Here is an 18,798-nt window from a genome sequence, read left to right on the forward strand (position 1 = left end):
AGTCCCACTGTCAAGTTTGTGCATCTTAGTCTGAGTCTCAATGTGTGTTTACTTCCTGTCTTATTTTGTCAGTCCCCTGTCTTGTGCACTTTGTCTTGTTAGTCAGTTTTACTTCACCTGTGTTTCCTGGTGTGTTCTATCTCCCAAATTACCTCATGTGGGTATTCTCATACTCAGTTGGCTTCAGTTCCTTCTTGTAATCTCTCTCGTGTTGTGTGTTCTTTCATCTGTCTGGCAAGTTGCCAGTTAGTTTTATGCTGCTGTAAGTTTGCCATTTGGTTACCACTCAAGGAGATACAACAATACAAGGCGAAGAATAACTGCCACGCCACTCCTTAAATACACCAGCTTCATTGAGCCAAACAGTCCTCAGGTGTGCCTACTATGGAAACCCTGTGTGCCAAGGCCTCACTCGGCCACCCACCTGTTTCTAAAAAAAGAAAATGGAGAAGAATTTAAAACCCAGCACGCAGCTACAGTAAAAAGGTGGAATCCAGTGAATCAGCTGTAACTTTAGCCAGCTGTAACGGCCAGATGCTGAAGTAACATACTGCTACTGCAACATTATGAACATCTGCACCAAAAACACCACTCCATTTTTCTGGCTATACTGCTGTGAATGATGCATTTGCTTATTTTACATTGGTGTGTGTGATAAGCAAACATTTTACCTCTGTTTACTGTCACCAAGTCAGTCCGCTCTCAGTTGTTGGCTTTCAGTGCATTTGTGAGTCATCTAATCTAATTAATTAATCTGTAACATCATGGACACGTTGCATACTTCTCATCCCACTACAATTTTTAAAACACGCTGGAAATTTGGTGAACAGGGATTTCAACTCGCTCTCAGTTCCTGCAGGCTCGACATGCTGGGAACTGTGTTTAAACTTTGGCCTTCTGCCCTTCCTGCATAAAGTGGATACAAATGGCAGAGCAATCCTGGCACATGTGCAATGGAAGTCCAAAATGTTCCTTCCAAAAATAAATCTTTGGTTGTAAAATTATTGCTTGTGGGTTGTAATGTTTATGCACTCTTATGTTTGTTTTTTCAAACACACAATGGCTGAGATGACCCCGTTCGTTGCTGAGAATAATTATGAAACCAACCCTTAACCCTCTGTTTTGGATTATTTATTTTTTTTAAGGGGAGTTTTTTCAGGAAATAATCAATAAATATTAAAGTTATTGCCAAGACACTGTAGGAGAGCAGCCAAAAATCGCATATTGTGATACACAGGTTAAAGGTTAGAGCTGAGGTTACAGCCCGAGACCTTTTCACAAACCCTCTTTGTTAACAAAAGCCATTGAAATCTCAAACTATAAATGCATAGTCACTAGAGAATTCAAGCGTTTTTAGAGTAAAAGAAAAATTAGAGCATTTGAATGCAGTTGATGTATGGCGAGGGTGTAAAAAGAGCTGTAAGGTTTCAAAATGAGAGTCAAATCGAACCACTACCAATTCCTGAACCTGTTCTTTATGTTAAGTTAGGGAGTCCTGTTCATTTGTACTTTGCTGTTTCACCTCCAAGTTCTGGGAAATGGCAAGGCGGTTTAAGACACAAAGCTGCAAAGAGTGCAGGGTTTAGGGGAAGAGGATGGAGGATTGCATCTTTGCACATACAGATTTGTAATCAGTGCAAACATGCGAGCATATACTCACAGGCTAGACAGAGGCACACCTAGCTGCGAGCACAGGCACATAGGCACGCATAGGATAAATATCACTGCTAACAGCGAACTCACCGTTGTTTACATTTGCAAGCACGCGCATACGTTCGTTTGTTTGGGTTTTTGAATTCGACTGCACGTGCCTCTTGTCTGTGCAGGGCTTGCGTGCGCGCAGAAACAATTACGGACTATTTGCCTAACACTTTGCGTGTGTGGTCAGATTGCGGTTTCCCTCAGCAGAAATGGCCTTTTTCAAGGAACACGAAAGCGAAAGTAAGCACTCAGATCTGCCCTCTCCACATAGTAACAGATTTATGATTGGCTCTTCTGTCCACTCTGGCTTTAGGTGGCGCTGGAAAAGTGGAAAATTAACCCATGATTTTTGTTTGTTTGTTTGTTTGGTTGGTTGGCTGTTTGGTTGTTTGGTTGTTCGGTTGTTTGGTTGTTTGTTTGTTAAGGGGGCTGTAATTGAGCAGTTGTTTGGAATGCAAAAATCTAAGGGCACAGGGCTACCATCTAATAACATAGTTAAAATAGTTAAAGTACATTCAAATGATGGGACTCATTTGACTGAAGCTTTGTCGATTCTTCTTGATTTCCTCACTGTCCCCTTCTAGCAGCTGTTGATTCTCACGTGAAAAGATAAGAATGGACATTGAAAAGTAATGCAGTTGAGCAGGTTTCAATAGAAATACGCTGTCAGTATTTTGCAATGGCAGTTGACAATGAGAGGCATTTATTGTGTTAATACAAAGTGATTAAACAAAGCAGAGGATAAGATAAGCTTTCAGTTTAGATAAGATAAGATAGAACTTTATTAATCCCTCGGGTGGGTTCCTCTGGGAAATTCGACTTCCAAAAAAAGCACAGTAACGACCAAAGTTACAGTTACAGAACTGTTATATACACACACACACACACACACACACACACACACACACACACACACACACACACACACACACACACACACATATATAAATACAGAGACAAATATAAATAAAATATACAAAGGGGATAAATAGAATAAATAGGAATAAAAAATAAAAATACAAGTGAATTGCACATTTCAAGTATTGAGTCTATTGCACTGTTGACTATTTACAAAAAGTATTGCACAAGGTATTGTACAGTGAGGTGAAGAGGCACTACAGCTTAGTTGTTCCCCCCTCCTTTGTCCTCCTGTTTCCCCTCCCTCTCCCCTCCAGAGAGGAGTTAAACAGTCTGATGGCGTGTGGGACAAAGGATGCTATCTCAAAAATTCTTTAAACCGGGAAAGTTTGTCTATCTGATTAACAAGTCAAAGGCAGTTCGGTGGCTAATCATTTCATAGTTTTGTCTTCTGTCTCCCATTGTTTGTGGTTTGTACTGTATCCTCTTGTCCTTCTCTTCTCGTTCCTCTCTCTCCCAAAAGGTTGTGGCAGTTGACCGCCTCTCTCTGACTCTGGTTCTACTGCTTTCTTCTCGTCAAAAGAGAGTTTTTCCTTCCCACTATTGAAAGTATTAACTCATAGCAGGGCTTTTGACTTTTAGGGTTTTCTCCTAAATATTTGGTGTTTTACCTTATAGCACAAAGCATATTGGGGCAGCTTTTGTTTTGACTTGGTGCTTTAAACATGAACTAAATTAAATTAAATGGAACTGATATGAACTAATTCCTGTTCTTCTGGGAGTTTTATGGGGGGTGGGGGTGTCATGGCCTCATTATCAGCCCTTATAAGTCCTGCTCGAAGTTCTTTTATGCAATAAATGATTCACTTTCAGTATTTATCATTAGATCTGCCTTCTGGTAAAGGAAGCTTATCACTGTTTGGCCATTTGGGGGTCAACAAAGCAGCACTTCCTGTGCCGTCATTCTTTGTCTAATTTATCTTCAACTGTTTCCTATTTTAAAAGATAAAGAGTGATCATATTTATATTGGTTTTACCGTAATGCTTCTAAACCTTTGCCTGTAGTGCTTTCTTTGAAGTGTGCTTCATTGTAAAACATATGATTCATCATGTTTGTATGCGTGATGCGTACACTGATCAAATACTAACTTAAACTTTTGGGTTATGTTTGTTTTATTCACGCCAATTAGAACATCATCACAGAACAAATTTTTTATATTTTTCACATTTTAGTATCATTTCACTGACACTCGTCCGTCTGTTACTGTAAGAACTCTGTGGTGACTGCCGTGACAGCGCTACTTCTCGGTTTTTATTCAGAGCTGCTGTGTTGTCACTACACATTTTATGGTTTTATTGGTGATTGCGTTGCGCCTACGACTTAATTCATAGTGTGTGTGTGTACACATACAGAGATAACAGTTTTATCTCACAACTGTGCAGCTGTAAATATCAACGGCTTCAGTTGCAGACATGCTATTAATGCTTGCATTTCTGCACACATTACTGTTGCCACCAGCTACTAACTTACAGTTGTACAGAAAGTTGATGACAGGGCAGCATGTTCAGGTTGGCCTTGTGACTTCATAAATTTAACAATAACTAATCTTACTTACTGTGAAGAGGCTTTTTCTGATATATGACCTTTTTTATCACAAGTACAGAGTTCATAGGAAGTCCTGTCTTATTAAGGCCACAAAGAACAAAATATCAAAAAAAACCAAAAACCTGTTAGATTGGTTTTAAGAAAAATAAGGTACTTTTTGCTGCATATTTTCAGAATGTATCTTTATTGGCCGACAGACAACTTAAACGTCGTGAACTTGAAAATTACTCACATTTTTTTGGCTATGATAAAATCAATCATCTAGCGACTCAAGCTCGTGCAATCATTAGGCGACTTTGGAGTCTTATTTTCAGGGCATGTGTGATTACAGAAAGCGTATATAGACTAATAACCGCGTAGAGTCAGTGTGACAAAATGAAAATGAAAGAATATATCTGCCAACTCCTGGGTGAAGTTGTTAAGTATACAATCCCTGAAACAATGACAGTCTGTTCAGCTCGAGATCTAAAATTTTAAAGCCTGACTGCTCCTTGCTAAAAAAATATGGGTGTTACAAAAGTCATTCATTTTGAAGGTATGGGTGCATCTTGATAAAACAAGTGAAAGCTAGTTAAAACTAGTCACAACTGCAACAACTGTGGCACGTCAGGATCAAATTACCGAGCTATTGTGTAAAAGTTGATAAGCCACAATCCTGGTTTGGAAAAATCAAGACCTGTCTGGACTGTAGAAATAGAAAAATGAAGCAGCTACAGTCGCGCTTAAAAGTACTGTCTCCATTGGTGCTTTCTTATCTTTTGTTCGTCTGTTTGTTTTTGGACTTGACTGTTTCAGATCATCAAATAAAGGAAATGGATAACCCGAGTAAATGGAAACTAGAGCTCCAAGGAGAAAACCACTCCTGATCAAAAAGAACACAAAGCGTCATCTCATGTTTCCCCCAAAAAACATCTTGATGATCCCTATGAGTTTTGGGAAAATACTCTGTGGACTCATGAGACAAAAGTTGGACTTTGTTACATCAGCAATTTGTGAAAAGAACATCATGGCAACAGTCAAAAATGGCGGCAGCACTGCTTTGCTGCTTCAGGAGTGTCAAGGTAGCTGTGTGGATGTGGAGAAGAGTGGAGCCAAATGTAGGACTCGCAGGCTGGCAGAGGATGTGGACGATGTTTATTATGATGGCAGGATGAACAGAATATGAGATGACCGACTGGCTGACTGAACTGAACTGGACTGAAAACGTCCACGTCGGACAATGACAATGAATGAGAGGAAACGAAGGACTTAAATACACAGGCTACTGATGATGACAAGAGACAGATGAGTACACAGCTGCACACAGGAAGAAGAATTAAACATCCATCCATTCGCTTCCACTTATTCTTTTCAGAAGAAAGGAGCCAGCTATCTTAGGGCGAGAAAAATGGTACACCCCGGACAGGTCGCCAGTCTGTCGCAGGGCTATCACATATACACAGACGACTCTATGGGCAATTTAGAGTTTCAAACTGCATGTCTTTGGACTGTAGGAGGAAGCCACAGTACCTGGAGAGAACCCACGCAAACACGGGGAGAACATGCTAACTCAACACAGAAAGACCTCGGACCGATGGTGGAATTGAACTCAGGACCTTCCTGCTGTGAGGCAACAGTGAATTAAACATATTAAATGGTAAATGGCCTGTATTTATATAGCGCTTTACTAGTCCCTAAGGACCCCAAAGCGCTTTACATATCCAGTCATCCACCCATTCACACACACATTCACACACTGGTGATGGCAGCTACATTGTAGCCACAGCTGCCCTGGGGCGCACTGACAGAGGCGAGGCTGCCGGACACTGGCGCCACCAGGCTCTCTGACCACCACCAGTAGGCAACGGGTGAAGTGTCTTGCCCAAGGATACAACGACCGAGACTGTCCAAGCCGGGGCTCGAACCGGCAACCTTCCGATTACAAAGTGAACTCCCAACTCTTGAGCCACGATCGCCCCATTACACATATATTACACAGAAACAGATGACTAACACAGTAAAACAGGAAACATGAAATAAACAGAGCACATGAACAGACTGAAAACCCTGGGTCAACGACCCAGGAACCCTGATGGGGTTGATGGGAACCGTTAATGCTGCTCTCTACCAGAAACTCCTGAAGAAAAAAATGAAGGTTTTGGACTGGCCCAGTCAAAGTATGGACTTCAGTCCAATTGAGATGCTTTGGCCACGTAGGTTTGGATAGGTTCTTCTTACTTAATGAATGAAATCATCATTTACAAACTGCATTTTGCATTTTAGTCTGTTATCTTTGTCTAATATTAAATTTTAGACATTGATGGAGTGAACGGGAATGCGAACAGCCACATATGTAGTTGTCTGATACGAACAAAACCAGCGACAGAGTCAAAAGCTGAGTGCATATTTCCTGGAAACTGCTACGTCATGAATACTTTACCTCATGGTTTAATATCTTAACCTTTCCTGGATATATTACTGTGAACACAAAATACCAAAATACTTACAAGAATACCTATATGGCCATAAATACCCCCTCCACACACACACACACACACACACACACACACACACACACACACACACACACACACACCTACACAGATGAACAAACAGTTACATGCTTAACACAGCCCTAATCGCAAACTTTAATCTTTCCGCTTCACAGTCATAAGCTAACCTTTGATAAATGCACCTAGTCTGGCAGAGATCTGTGGTCACCCTCCCTTCCACGCTGACTCAGTTAAAGCTGTGTAACCCCCCACCCCCTACCCCCAACTGTTAGCTTGGTAATAATTCTTACCTGATATTAATCATCTAATAACGCAGAAACCCATAAGCCAATGACATAATATATGAGTGATAGCATCTCTCTCTGCACCATGAATCGAGGGAGTTTTTTTTTTCTTTTTTTAAATTCCACTTCTCTTTTTTCCACTGATGATTTCAAGCGTCGTGGCTAACTATAGGACAGATCTATTTTAATAAAGCGACCAGACGTTTACACCTATTTGACATTTAACCCTGATGCGGCCTCCATGATCTCATGTGTTAAAAACATCTTGCTCCTGGAATTACACCTTTCACTTTCAGCGAAATGTAACGATGAAATGAAAGTGACACCCGTCGAGAGGGAATGTTAACGTTCGGTTATTATGGTCAAATGCACTGCCCATGTTTCTCCATACTGTAGTCTCAGTATATGTGTCTTATTCTGGTATCCAAAACCATAAGAAAAAACAGGGAAACATCACTTCTCTATAATAATCTGGTATTTCAGAAGAAGAGGATGTTAGTGAGCCGTTTACAGTAAATACACGTATTCACACAAAAACACACACAAACTTTGGATTTGTTATGATTTGTTGCTGTTTCACTTGTGTTTTCAGCACTTGTCATGCCAGAAAAGTCACGGCCCATTAAGTACTAATGATGTATTTGCGCAAGACTGAGTTGTGATTCGCTAATACTGCTATAATTCTCAGTGCAAATATATGACGATGCCACAACAGCAATAAAAATCTGATTGGAAAATGGCTGAGCATTGTCATGTCACGAGCTGTGAGCATGATGGGGATGAAAAACTTTAAGTGGGCATAAGTCATAATAAAAAAAAACCCAACTCAGGTGTAAATAGTGAAAAGTAGGTGATAGGTGATGTTGGGTTGGTGTCACAGTCTCAGTGGGCTTTTTGCACAAAAGCCACTTTGACACGAAACAGTAACAGGTGGTACCAAGCTTATTAAAACTGAAGATTAGTAACGCCTGTGTTACGTGTCAGAATGCATGTTGAGAGAGGCTTTGCACTGTAGACATGTAGCCATTCATCAATAAAGGAGACACAAAGTTAATGCAACATTGAGGCGAGATATTTGCACAGTGCATACTTGCACCCCAGCCGAAAGTTGCAGGAAATTTGTTTGTTTAGCTTTGCATAAATAATGGAAACAGATGAAAGCAGCTACCCTCGAACTGTCTGATATCTTGATATCACTCAGCAGAGATATGTTTGACCTATTTTTTACAGATTATAGGCCAACAAGTCATTTATAATAGTTTTAAAGTCCCACAATCATTTTTAGGATAAATATGGGAGATCATTTTGGGCACAGCAACAGCAGTGGTCGTGCTGTGCGCCAGCTGTGACATCACCGCTGCCTCGTCCTTGTTTATATTGGCGGTGGGCTCACAGCAGTCTTCTCTAGAGCAACAGGTGTCTCCACTCAGAAAAAAAAAACACCCACTTCACACCAAAGCTGGTATAGAAATACACGAAGGCTTCTCCAGACGGTATCATTTGTTTCAGGCAGCTGCTGCATCTCACTTTCTATTATCTGGGAATCCCTGAGCTCCTGCACTTCTATGTCATCGAAATCACGGTTAAGACAAACCGATGATCGCAATCATACTCAGCTGTCTTTGGCTCAGCCCCAGGCTACAAAAATATACCCAAAATGACGTAAAAAGGGCAGTGCGTGCCAGCTGTTGTGAAAGACAGCTGGCAGTGAAAGACGTAAAGCTAAACCACTTGTGATTCACAAGTGGTTTGCCAATGAGCTTCCAGAGTCCCTTGGTTTCACAGTGAAATCTACACCGTGCAAACCAAGGCTAGTCTTAAAAAGCTAAAACGGCGATCCCGAAAACACCGAGCTCAAGGATTCGCAATCTGACCTCACGGTTGCTGCATCCATCTTTTATATACAGTCTGTGCTATCTCCTCGTTTGATGACATGTTTTGTAACACTGACCAATAGGAATGAAGTGGTCTTCCTCGCACAACTGGTAGCATGACAAAAAGAGGCACAAACTAAAAGATAAGCTCCACGACCTCCCCGTACCCTAAGTGATTAAGATTGACATATCGATAAAGACGTGGTTTGACGACTATTAGAATAGTTTTTCCGATAATGGCTCCATAGGCAGAGACCACACTCACTAATATCTGACACATACCCAGGTATTTATTCTATAAGCAGGCCTGACATGTGACAGAAACTGCTCTGTCTGGAAAAGAGCTTTAAGGGTTATTCCTAGTAGACTTTCAAGGGGAGAAGAATAAAAGATACACTGCATTTTGGGATCAACTTGAAAGAAATGTAAAAGCGAGGTCAGAAGTCAAATGAGACCTAATATTTGGATCCAAACAGTAATGAGATATTTAGAATCTCCATATATAATTCCCTGTAAACAGTTTTAAGTACCTCAATATGGTATTAGTATCATTTAGACCAGGGGTGCCCAATCCCGGTCCTCGAGAGCTACCGTCCTGCAGCTTTTAGATGCATCCTTGTTCCCACACACCTGAATCAAATGAATGGCTTGTTATCAGGCCTTTGCCAAACATGATGGCATGCTGAAGAGATCAAACCATTTGACTCAGCTGTGTTGGAGTAGGGATGCATCTAAAAGCTGCAGGATAGTAGCGCTCGAGGACTGGGATTGGGCAGGCCTGATTTAGACCTTCAGATCAGTCTATTGACCTTAAAGGAGAGGTCAGAGGTCACATGTAACGTGATTTTTTAAAGCTTTATTTTTCTATATGTTACACACCACACTTGTAAGACTCATAGTTTTAAGATCATGAACTAGATCGTGAAGTTGACCTTGAAGGCCGTGGTGGATGTACCAGTGTGTGAATGGGTGGATGACTGGATATGTAAAGCGCTTTGGGGTCCTTAGGGACTAGTAAAGCGCTATATAAATACAGGCCATTTACCATGTAAACCAGATTTTAATAGATTGTCAACATGAATCCATTCTACACCCCAACAAAGGTTTATCAGAATTCATTCAAAACTTTACGAGCTATTATGTTTGCAGACAGAATGACACGCATGCAAACACTACCAAAATATAAGCCCCTTGGTGGATTTGACTAAATAATAAAACAATCTAAAAGTCAAAGTTTGTGCTTCATTAACCAAAGCAAATCGACAATGCCATAATTAATTAATAAAGCTAAACTCATCTATCTTCACCTTCTGCATTGTTACGCATTTTACTCAAGAAATCACCTCATCCTTTTTTTAATCAACTGTTTTTCCCTGTCTTCCTTTTCATGCCACTCTTTTCTTGATATAATGAGTGTCATGTTGATTTTTAGCATTGTTGGCAGTCCCTGGCCAGTTGACTTTGCACCTTCACAGCACAAAGGCTTTTTAGTCTCATATCAATCACCTGCGATCCGTGTGCGGTCCCATGGCCATGTTTAGTTTCAGTGTACAAAAGCTGCTTACAGTTGAAAAACTCAAAAGAAGTCCCACCCATATGAATCACTTTACAAATGTTTGCAATTCGCCCAGGCCTACACGTGATGTATATGCGGCTGTCACAAAAGACAACAACAGCTCATGACAAATCCTAAACTCAGACAGCCTCAGGAAAGGAGCCGGGCGTTACTTCACGGGTGCATGTGTCCAGTAGGAGTGGTGCCTTCGCCCAATCAATCACAGTGGAGCTTTGGTGATTAATAAATCAGTATAATGTATATCTGCAGTGTTTACTGTAGATGTCTGCTTTTAGTGTGTGGCCAAATCTCGTTGGTTGGGTGGAGATATTGTGAAAAGTCAGACAAAAGGTCCTTTTTAAAGACTGAAATCACACCCTAGTCAATTATAATCCTCTTGAAATTTCTTATTGCAGTAACTGCATTTTAATCAGCCGTTTATGACACACAAGTATTTCCCCGTTATTTATTCTTCAGCAAATTTAAAAAATAGACACAATTTTATTTACTGTGTATTATTTGTAAAATGTATTAGTTTACAAGATGTCTTTTTCCAGAGCTTGTCACTCATCATATTCTTGTGATGTTGGAATACTGTGGCGGACTAACAAACGATGGAAACTCGATACAGCGATCAAGAAAGCTTACAAATACAAAGCGTTGTCTCCCTCTAGTGGCAGGAAAAAAATGTCATAAAATAGGATGCACCATAACCTGTTTTGTTTTTTATTCCAAGTCTTCATGGAATCACTTTGCAGCTTCACCGTTTAAGTTTTTATTATGAGAATGAAAGAAATGTTGAAAAGCAGCGTAAAAACACAGCAAAGCTTTGGCTGAAATAGGATCAGTGGATTGGCAAACAGCAAGAAAGGGCTTGCCACGTGGCAAAAGGCTGGAAAGTACGAAAAGCATATAGTCTATGGCAGAGGGTGTCATGCATAAGGCCTGTGGGCCAAGCAAGGACTGCAATTTGGAGTCCCATTGGACCGCTTTAGAACGTGAGGGAGGACATAATTTTGGGCATTTAACTGTGTTTTTACAAGTTTTACATTTTTCCTGCTGATAAAGATCTTCCTCACACCTCTTTACATCACACCAAAGTAATAAATAAACAATTAAACGATTAAACCTTCCTGGTTTTTTTGGGACTATAGAATTTTCTGCTTTTACAGTCTGAGCAATGAGATATCAGAACGTTGACCTTTTTTAATGATTTATGGCACAAAAGTTGCTGAAACAGATTTCTTTCATTTACTAGAGCAGAGTCTCTTTGTTATGCAGGAAAAACTAACATGTGCCTTTGAAATTGAACTTTCTTTTGTAATACTAACATACAGTAGCAGTCAAAAGGTTGGACAAACTTTCTCATTTAATGTTGTTTCTTTATTTTCATGACTATTTACATTGTGGATTCTCACTGAAGGCATTAAAACTATGAATGAACACAAGGAATTATGTAACAAAAAAGTGTTAAACAACTCAAAGCATGTTTTATATTTTAGATTCAAAATAGCCGTGCTTTGCTTTGGGTTTCCAACAGTCAGAAAGGGTTTTACTGCCAAATGTTGAGCAGATTTACAACATTAGGAAATTGCTGCAGTACTTTGTGCGAAACATACTATAAGTCAAGCACTTAAATAAAAATAAGAATAAGGGAGGGGAGCAGGTCAAACAGACTGTGTCCAGGGTGAGAAGGGTCAGCTAAGATCCGAGCTGCACGAACCAGTGTCCTGGACGTGTACAGGTCCTGCAGAGATGGGAGTCTGCAGCCAATCACCTTCTCAGCAGAGCGCACAACACGCTGCAGTCTCTGTTTGTCCCTGATGGTGGCTCCAGTATACCACACAGTGATGAAGCAGCTGAGGCTGGACTCGATGACTGCAGTGTAGAATTGCATCATCGTCCCTGTTGGCAGGTTACATTTCTTCAGCTGCCTCAGGAAGTACATCCTCTGCTGCACCTTTTTTATGACGGAGGTGATGGTGGGCTCCCACTTGAGTTCCTGGGTGATGGTGGTACCCAGGAAGTGGAATGAGTCCACAGTGGTGATGAAGATGATGGGGGGAGTGGGGATGTTTGCTTCCTGAAGTCCACAATAATCTCCACTGTCTTCTGGGCATTCAGCTCCAGGTTGTTGCGGCTGCACCAGCACACCAGACGTTCAACCTCCACCCTGTAGGCAGACTCATCCCCGTCCGAGATGAGTCCAATAATGGTGGTGTCATGTACAAACTTAATTAGCTTGACAACCTGGTGGTTGGAGGTGCAGCAGTTGGCGCACAGGGAGAAGGCTTGAAGGAGTTCCAGAGATGCTGAGCACTTGTTAGCTCTTTCGCCGTCACTCTGCGGTCCATCTCATCCCAAACCATCTCCATTGGGTTTAGTTCATGTGACGGTGGACGTCAGGCCTGGTGCAGCACTTCATCACTCTCCTTCTTGGTCAAATAGCCCTAACACAGCCTGGAGGTGTGTTTGGGGTCATAGTCCTGTTGAAAAATAAATGATGGTCCAACTAAACGCAAACCAGATGGGATGGCATGTTGCTGTATGATGCTGTGGTAGCCATGCTGGTTCAGTGAGCCTTCAATTCTGATTAAATCCCCAACAGTGTCACCAGCAACCTTGCATGTATAGATCATCCGTTCACCTTTTCTGCGACGCACAAACACACGGCGGGTGGGACCAAAGATCTCAAATTTGGACTCATCTGATGTCCACTCCTTGTGTTTCTTGTGTGGCATTTATCTGGGCTCTAATCTGAGGTGCTGATAACTTGCGATTTCGAAGATTTAGCAAATTTACTGACTGACTGACCTTCAATTCCTAAAGTAATGATGTACTGCCGTTTCTCTTAGAATTCATATTATGGCAAGAACAAATCAGCTAACAGTTGTCAAACAGGGCTGTCAGCTGTGTACCAACCTGACTTCTGCACAACATAACTGATGGTCCCAACCCATTAAGAAGGCGAGAAATTCCACAAATTAACCATGACAAGGCCCACCTGTGAAGTGAAAATCATCATGAAGTTCATTGAGAGAAGGCCAAGGGTTTGCAGCACTCTCAACAAAGCAAAGGAATCTAAAATATAAAACATATTTAGAGTCATTCATCATTTTTTTCTTTGCTCTATATAATTCAATATATTTGATGTCTTCAGTTTGTGTCTATGATGTAGAAAGTAGTAAAAATAAAGGAAAAACATTTAAATGAGAAGGTGTGTCCAAACTTTTGACTGGTAGTGTATCTATTAGATTAAGTGTGCAGTTAAACTTCTTCACACTGATACACTCAAGATCAAAGATGGCTGCATGTGGCCCACAGCATAATGGGAATTTGACATCCCTTGGTCTATTGGGCGAGCTCAAATTACAGCTCAAAGCCACTAGAGTGCGCTGTTTTATCATTTTGGATCAAACTCTTGAGGTACAGAGAGATGAAAGGGAAAGCTGAAAGAGCTACTGTGGATGAGAGACAGCCAAAGACAGAGCGAGAGAGACAGGTCATAATAAGGTGCTGTGTGGGTGTGTTTGCGAGGTGAAAGCTGGAGATCACCACTAGGCTGGAGGTAGAAAGTCTCTCACTATTTTCTCCCTCTTTCTCTCTATTTTCCTCCAGCTCCAGCTCTCTCATCTGTCTTTCCCATGAGATGCAGTCTTTCTGTATAAATAGCAGTACTGTACGCAGTATAATCAGCCTTTTTTTTCTCGTTCCACATCACACATTTGATGTTCAGGGATTTCTTCAGAGGAGCAATTAGCATTAGATTACCGTATGTACAACTATATTCTTGAGTGGGCAGAGAACATTTCATAGAGTGTGCTTTCTAACTAAAGAAAACGCCAGTGTGTTACTATCTCTGTACAATATCTGCCTTCAAATTAGATCATGTGAAGGATCTGAAACTTTTCGCATCAAATGTGTGTAAGGATCTGAACAGCTGTGGAAAAAAGGTGAGCTTGCATCCCATGAAAAGTGTCTGATGCCTCCGATGGGGTTGGTTGAGCGCCTTGTGTGGAGTGCGCCTGGATAATGACCCCTCCATGCATGCTATTATCTCCTGGTGAAGCTTCTCTCCAAAACGTGAAGCTAAGCACATGGAAGCATGTGCACGAGAAGAGAAATGTTGTTTACATCCTCCCCAGGCCAGTGGTGGGAGTAAGCAGCAGCGAGAAGAAGCACACAGTGAGAGGGGAATTGGCTGATCCAGTGTGGGAGAAAAAGGGAAAATGTGCAAAAAATACAACAATAAATATGAAATGTTCTCCAGCAAAACACTGCTTTCTGCGCTTCTAGCTTTGGCTGGCTTGCCAACACAGGTGCGCTAGAACAATAAGGTGCACACACACTCACACACACATGAAAAATCATTGTTATTTTGCATCTAGTGCCTGAGCACATACTGGTCTTTTCCTTTACAGAAATGATATGATTTCAATGCCCACATGTGTATCTGTCTCATCTACGCGTACGTATATGTTTAATCAAAGGCCTCAGTGTACTGTGAATGCAAATAAGCAGTGCATTCAATTGTACTAGCCCTTTAAGTTTATTTGCTTACACTGACTAATCTCTTCTTCCTAGCTGCATGCATGTTTCTTCCTTAAGCGCCATTGCCTTCTCTGAATAAGGGCAGTGATTGTTTTTTATCTTTTGGATGTGTGGTGTTGTTTTTTGAATTCACATTTTCTGAGTCTATTTTTCAGTCATCTAAAGTAAAATATATTCAGTGCATTTTACTAAGAAATACATCGAGCTGACCTATTTCAGCAGCCTTTAATGTTCACGTGACTTATCCTTTACTTACCCCCACAATAAACAGGTCTCTTAAACTCTTCATTTCAATATTATTTTTTCAAAGGACAGCCAGTATAGTTCCTCTTACACTGTGATGACTAATGGCTTAAACAAATGTGCTCAATTCCGATTTCCAGCTGTCCTTCGTGACAAACTCCAGAAAAATCTTGGAAAGTTTCCTTCAAATCAGCTTACATTAGGTTTTACATGCTACATGAAAATAATTTCTGAATGCAGAGATGATGAAATTTTCAAAATCCAAACAAAACTGATGTTTTACCTCTTAAAGTCATATGGGTTCATTCCCCTGCATGTTTGGATTTGTCCATATATCCATACGTACATACAACTGTCACAGTGAGTTTGTTAAATGAAGCCAATAAAACCACATGCAAAAAAGTGTGACAAGATCCTGCGACTACAGAATGAACACGGCTGCACCTAGACATTCTCCACATAAAATTATCAACTATTACTAATACTATGAATTATGAATTATGAAGAATCAGTGACATTTCCCTCACTATCCATTGGGTTGTACCAGTCCTGTCCAGCATTCTCCCACACTGCCTTTTCCAACTCAACAGAAGGTGGTGAACAGTTGACAGAACTTACAAAAATCATCATCAGTCTTCGGGCACAGAAACTAATAACAAGCCAGGACTTGTTCTAAGACCGCGACGGAAACAATGCTCTTATCCACTGGGGAAAACCCCAACACACAGGTGCTGAAATAGGGGATACAAGCATACCCACTGCTGTTCGCCACCTTTCATTAAGGGCAGCTCTAGAGTCCAGCTTGTCTATGTCTAGCTGGTATCTGCCAGCTTTGAGTGCTAGCTCAAGCTCCTTTCCCACCAGAGAGGTGATGTTCCATGTATCTAAACCCAGTTTCAGCAACAGGGCATCGGACTGCCAAGAACTCCACCTTCAAACATACTGTACATACAAGCCCTTCCTCATGGCCTGGCTCCAAGGAATGGGCCGAGTAACCCCAATTCAGATCAGGTATCATGAGCCATTACTTTACCTTTCATAAGGATCTCGTGATTCACACTTAGTCTGCCCTTAATCTAGGACTGGTTTGCCTTGGGAGACCTATCATGGGGAAAATTACACCTAGGATCACTAGGCCACAAAAGTTCCTCAACCAATATATGGTGGCATTTCATGGAGGCATGTTATTGTACAAAAATGGTAACTATGCTGGTACTTATACAAGGCTTTTCTACTTTAAATGAGTTTGAGTAGATTTGTACAGGACTTTATTTTATGCCTTTCTAAGCACTTTCTAACTAACACCCACCCTCTCACCCTCTGATGAATACATCAGGGTGATTTGGGCTTCAGTATCTTGCCCAACGGCACTCCAACATGCGGATTGGAGGAGATCAAATCACTGACCCTCTGATTGGTGGGCAACCCACTCTATCTCCTGAACCACAGAAAAAGGGAGAGCTGCATGTGGGTTCTATTTTGTAAGGCTTGAAACACAGAGATTTTAGTCTTGTGCACAGATCCTGAGCTGACCTGTTTGCGCTGCTCAGAGGGAGTAAACAAGATTTCTGGCAGTTTCCTTGGCCCCATTAGTAATGTGGCCATCACCCACGCCAATCAATCAGAACTGGTATGTTTGTAAAGAAGCACAGCTTACTGCGAAGCATAATTTATCAAATCATTACACTGAATCTAAAACCATTAATGAGATCAATTTTGCATCAAAGCTGAAGAGCCCAGTTGAGTGATTTGAATTCGGGGCTTGCTGTTAAAAATAAATAAATAAAATCATCAGAGAGAAAATATTCAGAATATGACATGTGATTGACCTCAAGTTCAGTAACTGTTCCTGAAAATGTACATTTGCATAAATACGACTGTTTTAGCGACCCAAAACAAAAAGCTTGTTTCTTATATAACTATTATCTTACAGTAAATACACACACACGCAGTAAAACGTCAATAACACTGCAGACGTCATTTACATAGATCGCCCCGAAGCTGCCAGATCTGCTGGAGGTGTCAAACGGGAACACAACAGCTGTACACCCATGCAGATTCAACAAAGGGTTTTAAGCAGAGTACGCTTGTACGCAATAGACACATTCATTTAACCACAAGCAGACACACAGGCGTGCACACAGCCAAGGAGAGACAGAGAAAGAGAGAGAGAGAGAGAGAGAGAGAAGTGCAGATATGCAAATCTAGTGTGAAAGCAGAAGAATGTGCTCGCTGTGGTTTCGGATCAATGATGTTTGAGCTGTATTAACCACCCTTAAAATGAGAGGGGGAGGTTGAGGGGTGCAGAAAAAGAGAGTGTGACAGAGACTAGATGAGAGGTGGAGATGAGAGTGAGACATAAAGGAAAAGAAGAACTTGGTATGTCATCAGAGACAACCAAGTTGCATAAGGGAGGTAATTGTGCCTGTAAGAGTGGGTTCACCATATACTTACCTTAATCTAAACATACCTGCGTTTATGTGTGTGTGTGTGTGTGTGTGTGTGTGTGTGTGTGTGTGTGTGTGTGTGTGTGTGTGGGATGCCTAATACAGCAGGACGTATTCGCTCCGCAGACCGGCTGGTATAGGCCACAAAGAGTGTGTGGGAGTAGATAGACAAAATGTGTTTATATGCATGTAAGGGTTATAGCTTCAAAGTGTTGTACTTGTGCTAATGGCTGACCATTTGCGTAAGCGTGTGCGTATGTGATAATGACAACCAGAGCAGATAATGCAGAGATGAAAGTATAAGGTTGTTTGCAATACATGAAGGTGCGAGGGGAAATCAAAAAGAACCGACTGGATACAAGTGATCAAAACTCAGTGCAGCAGTGCGTCTGCAGCAGCATAGTTGCGTGAGCTTCTGCATTTGTGGGAACTGCATCAGAGAGTGTTCTGCACTGTTGTCAGGAGATGATGAGGAAAAACAACAGGTTTATATAACAACTCCCTCCCTTTGTGGAGGAAAAAGATGGAAAAAAACGGGCCATGGAATTGGAGACAAAGGGCCGAAGACGGAGAGCTGAGACAGAAAAGTAGTATGTTGAACATAGAGATGGAAATCAGCAGAGAAGTAAAAGATGGGAGATATGGTTTGGAATATTGAATGTTGATATCAAGGAAGGACAAAGGAATTTAAAAAAAAAAAAAGGGTGAAACAAACAGAAATCTCAGTGAAAATTTACTTCTGATCGGCATCTTTGTTCCTTCAACAAAAATCTACTTGGATTCCAATCAGCTGTTGCCAATTTTTTCAAAATGCTTCTTAATAAAGTAAAAAAAAAAGCTTGAAAAAAAAAGAAAAAAAAGACTAAGGTAGACTACATTAGGTACACCGAAAAGTATCAACTCCCACATTCAGATCATTTAATTCAGGTGTTCCAATCACTTCCATGACCACAGGTGTATACCATCATGCACCTAGGCATGCAGACTGCTTCTACACACATTCCAACATGGTACCATGATAGGATTTCACCTGTGCAACAAGTACAGGCCTTGCTACTAAATATTCCAATATTCCACAGTGGTATTAAAACAAAATGACTTTAACTCAGCTCCTTAGTTCCAGTGAAAGAACTCTTAATGCTTCAGCATACCAAGACATTTTGGACAATTTCATAATCCCAACTTTG

This window comes from Astatotilapia calliptera, chromosome 4, assembly GCF_964374335.1.
Source record: "Astatotilapia calliptera chromosome 4, fAstCal68.1, whole genome shotgun sequence".
Taxonomy (NCBI): Eukaryota; Metazoa; Chordata; class Actinopteri; order Cichliformes; family Cichlidae; genus Astatotilapia; species Astatotilapia calliptera.